This window comes from Leptonychotes weddellii, chromosome 2 (genome assembly GCF_054177405.1).
Source record: "Leptonychotes weddellii isolate Sample4059 chromosome 2, ASM5417740v2, whole genome shotgun sequence".
NCBI classification, from domain to species: Eukaryota; Metazoa; Chordata; class Mammalia; order Carnivora; family Phocidae; genus Leptonychotes; species Leptonychotes weddellii.
Genome location: NC_138370.1, coordinates 118,461,435 through 118,466,544, shown reverse-complemented (window position 1 = coordinate 118,466,544; position 5,110 = coordinate 118,461,435). Strand labels below are relative to the sequence as shown.

Sequence of the window (5,110 nt, the reverse complement as noted above, 5' to 3'; positions counted from 1 at the left end):
TTTAATCCCTGTGTAACCCAAGGCCATCCATACAACCAAAAAAAGGGCAATTATAGAATTCTTTTTCTCAAGTACTTATTCCAACCATAGCTTCCATGACATGTTAAATGTCGCTTTTAGGTAATGGCATTAACAGACCTCTTAAGTTTCTTCCAGTATTTTATTTCTGAGAGAAATAGAAGATCCAGAAAAGTAACCTTGCATTCAAATTCTAAAGTGCAAACAGAATATAGCCTATCCAATTACAAAATAAAATGTACACCAATTAACCTTGAAGTAAACTATCTTCCTATCAAGTGACTTGTTTCTCAAAATAGAATTTAAAAAATCCAATAACCTCTACCGTTTAATGAATTAATGCGTATCTATCTGTACTTTCTCTGAAGACTTTAAACAAGTCCTCTCGTGACCACTGAAGTAACGGGTGTGAACTGCTCTTAACACCTTGCTCTTACTTAGGATCTAATTCCTATGAAGCCTCACCTTTTAAAAGTAGCAATTTTGTAAGGTCCTTTTTTCATGCCCTTAGAGCACTTCTTCCCCCCCAAATTTACAGGGCTTACTGGGGAAAATTAACACTTAGCAGTTACCCACTGCTTGGTCTTCCTAAATTGCATAGTCCCTTGGATACCAGTCATTACCTAAGGCTACCATACTACAGCCATTCAAAATGGGAGGCTGCTGGAATTACTGGAGAACCTAAAAGATACTAAGGACAGTGGGGCAGTATGTAACCACACCACAAGACAATTTCAGAGTTGCTAATTATAAATTCATAAAGGAAGAGATGAGTGACATCAGTGACAAACCAAAAAGGGGCAATATGCAATGAGAGCAGAATGCCTGTAGAGAATTTAAAACTCATAAAACCAACTGGCCATGTTCCCAGGCTACTGCTACTCCTGCATCCCTTACCCCACTTGGTACAATACTGCTCATTGTCATCTTGTACACTCACTAGGATACAAAGTCTTTCCAATTTTTTTTTCAAGCTAGACTTAGGAGTTCATGACAAAGACTTGAGTGGTGTTTTTATGGAACATGCACCTTTGTCTTTACACGAGATAAAAGTAAAAACAAAAAATCCTTATGAAACAGCATTTAACCATCTTCAAGGGACAATATGTAAAACTTTAGTGTAGCTAAGAGCACTTGGAGGGGGGTTGTGATACACAAGTTCCCAGGCAACAGTCCCAAACAATTCTGATTCTGATATAAATGGGCTGCAGGCCTCTTTGAAATGAGGATTATAATCAACCCTTCCCCAATTTACCAGATTATAGGCAACTAACCGCAATTAATAAGCCAGGCTGATTCAATTTGCGGAAGTGGATATTCAATCTTGCCAGAATCATTTTAGCTGTGGAAATTTCAGGCTGGACTCTCAAACATGGTCAGCAGTGAAGAAGGGATAAAGAATGCACTCTCAGCCTGTCAAAAGTCGATAGTAAATATCAGTTTTCATGAATAGTTTGGAGTCATGCTTAAATGTTAAAATGCTGATACATTACATTATTAAGTAAAATGCTCCCAAAGAAATTTACTGAGATGTGTTAGTATATTATATATGGACCTAAATTTTGACATTTCAGGTTAATCTGACCCCAAACCAAATAAAATTATGCATTTCAGAACCAAAACAAATGCTGTGGTAGATAGTGGGTTCAGTTCTGGTTTTCAAAATTCCCAATACCTCAAGACCCTAAAGTACTTTTTAAAGTACAAGATAACAATTTCAAAGAACTTTTTCAAGCAGTAAAAAAACAAGCACATATAGAATGCAAAGGTCTAATAACTTGGATCCTAGTATTAATGAACCACCTTTCAAATTACCTCAGCATGAATGACACCTGGACAGAAGCACCACATAATGTATTCTAACTTGTTCATAACAATGAAGCAACTGCCAACCCAGTGTGGAAATAACGTAGTAAACAAAACTTGCAACCTTATAAAACTCATTGAAGGTGAAGAAAGGAATAAAAGACAAACCCAAAACCCCGAGAGATTATAACTCACCTGGTAGCATACATCTAGTAAAGTAAGAGATTAAAACTTGAACTAGGACATCAGACCAAGGAAGCTCACACATTACTTGAAAAGAAGTGGGATTGATAGCTCTGGTAAGTCTACAAAACTGGTGAATTTAAATCAAAGCTACCTAACACTGTCCGTCAATAAACAAATTCATTCTGTAATAAACCAGCAAACTTGTGAAATTTACTTTGTTGGCCAAATTCTGGAAGGTACATTCTGGAATACTACTCGTATTTTAATTTACCTGCCCTTTTATGTTCCCCCAAACCTTGCTTCACCATCCACCCCCACGCAAATAAAAAAAGGCTGTTAAAAACCAGACCGTATCACTTCTAGTCCCTTCTCAAATCCTAATAAAACCCAGTACTTTAAAAAGCCGGGGGGGTGGCGGTGGTGGCGGACGGCACGGACATTTAAAAACCACGAGGACAAAGAATGGGAGAGGAGACAACAGCGACAGAATCTTGGAAACTGCAAAGCTTATGAACAAGTGGTAATGGGCTCAACAGACAAGAAAACCAAGTATGCTATCAGCAATGAGGGTATCTCACTGTACCACAGAACCTCCCAAAGGCCCCGCAATTGACAGCTCAGGTACCTTTAAAAATAGAGGTAAAAAGGGGCGCTTGGGTGGCTCAGTTGTTTAGCGTCTGCCTTCGGCTCAGGTCATGATCCCGGGGTCCTGGGATGGAGCCCCGCGTCGGGCTCCCTGCTCTGCGGGAGGCCTGCTTCTCTCTCTCCCACTCCCCCTGCTTGTGTTCCCTCGCTCATGTCTGTCAAAATACATACAATCTTAAAAAAAAAAAAAAAAGAGGTAAAAGGACTAAGAGGCTTGGTTCAAAGTCTGTTTGACAAGCAGTTAAACCCCAAGTTCCTCTGTACTGATAGAGAACCCTACGTTCCTGGCAGAAAACTAGGGATTACCTGAAGTGGATAAGAAAAGGTGGTCTTTGTACTCAATAGGCATAGAGCAAAGTACTTATTCAGAACCTTCAGCTGTCTTCCCTCACTGGAATCTCAAAACACTGGCAGCCAGGTTTTTTACCCTTCAGGTAGGAAAGTGGACAAAGACTTCTGGTGAATCTGACCAGTTTAGGAAAGGGGAGGAGGGAGAGAGATTATCAAGGCGTTCCTAATAAAATGACACAGTCTGATCACTCAATAGTAAAACCCAAAGTTAACAAGCCCTAGCCCAATTCACAACATCCAATTAGCTTTTAAATTGTCCACTCCTAAATATGAGCCAAAGATCACCAAACATTTGAGGGAAATTGATAATATGAAAGGCAGAAGCCCAAGCAACAGTAAAGTAATTAACATCTTGGAAACAAACCTTTGAAGTTATTACTAATAACCTCAGAGATGAGGAAAAGATAAAGTATCCATGTAAGAACAACACTGCTGTTTATAACACAGGTGGAAAGGGGAGGAGTCTTAGAAATTAATCAAAACCTTAAAAAAAAAAAAAAGCTGTAAGATTTAAGTTGTAAAAATCACTCCGAACACACTGCAATGGAAAACAGGATGTCTAGAGCTCACACTCAAATAAAAATTCCCAAGAACAGAAAAGATTAGAGTGCTGGTGAATGGGATGAGCAAAGAACCATTTCAGTAGTAGTCCCCAGAATTGAAGAGCAAGTTTAAACAATAAAAAGACCCACGGAGTGCCCAACACAATGGATAAAATCCTGTCATAAAATTTGAGAACACTGGTGAATACAGATAAAACCTTGAGCAATTTTAAGAGTAAAAATACCTCATATGAACAATCAAGAACCAAAGTACCATCCGATTTCTTCACAAAACCTAGAATTCTCTATCTATAGCAAAACTAGTGATCCACTTAAGAGGGTAGAACAGACCTTTTCAGACAGAACGGTCTCAGAAGCAGAAAGATGGGCTACACAAAAATAAGCTCTGAAACAGAAGAAGTGGAGGATCTAAATGGACAGGCAAACAGAAGCCCAGAATGATGGCAAAGTCCCAACTCTGTAACAGTTAATCAACAATTTCTAAAGGGCAATGCGTTCAGATTGAAATAGAAGAAAAACATGAAAGTGATAAACTGATCTGCTAAAGGGAGAAATTTTGGAACTAAATCAGTGCCTGATACAAAAACATACTCCTCTAGGTCAAGACCTAATGCCTGGAACAGATCAGAGAAGAGCACTGCAATGTGACTGAGGGTATATGGAAACAAATAGTATAAAAATCAAGCTGCTTCTCCTTAACCCTGCAACTTTTATAAAAATTCAGAAGTGGGAATGAATCATCCCCCAAACTCAAAATATTAAATTCCTGGGGGCAAAGAATTAAAGCTGAGTACACTTCAGTCTGTTTTCTAATTAAATCTACCAAATCATGGGCCAGAGTGACATTTTAACATTATAACAAAGAATCAAAAGCAATCAGACAGCTTTGTTTTAGCCAATGTAGGCAAACCTCACTTCTTAAAACCTAGTTTTAATCAGTTTTAACTCCTTTTTTAAAAAGGTTTTGATGTGGACTATTTACATAAAATAAGCATAGTGCTGCTTAACAATCTCAACACAAATTCTCTTAGATCAGGGGCCTCTGAGCCTTTTCTGTAAAGGGCCAGAGAGTAAATGTTTAAGGCTTTCACAGTTCTGTTCAATGCTACTGCAGTGCAAAGAGCAGCCATACACAATATGGAAACAAGCACAGCTGTGCTACAGTATGGTTATAGAACAGGCTGCTTGCTGGCCCCCAACTTATCATCAAAGTTTACCTTACTTTAGTAGCACTCATTTTAACTTACTTTAGTAGCATTCATTTTTGCTACCATGTTTGCCTAGTTGGTAGGTCTATTCTTAACAGACAATTCAACTGCACAAAGGAAACCAATACTATAAAAATCACGTCCCTCTACTACACATAGAATTTACCATTTCTCATTTATGTTTTTTTCTAGCTAATTTTTCTCAGCAGTCTGGCTTGACTCAGCTGGCTAGACAGTCTTAAATTACCACTCAGGGTAGAACACTTACTCTCTAGAGCTGTAATTAAGAGATTTTCCAAACTGATCTATCAACTCCCTAGATGCCAACAACAG

At 38.5% G+C, this 5,110-nt stretch overlaps 1 protein-coding gene across 6 annotated transcripts in view; it reads right to left on the bottom strand.

Moving 5' to 3' along the window:
• Nucleotides 1-735: 735 nt before the first annotated feature.
• Nucleotides 736-5,110, bottom strand: part of HNRNPD (heterogeneous nuclear ribonucleoprotein D) — a 22,795-nt gene continuing 18,420 nt past the window's right edge. For all 6 annotated transcript variants that reach the window (XR_014142964.1, XR_014142965.1, XM_006745339.3 and 3 more), the window contains one exon: nt 736-5,110. This exon is cut by the window's right edge and continues 1,096 nt beyond it. The gene's annotated coding sequence lies outside the window, so the exon portion shown is untranslated.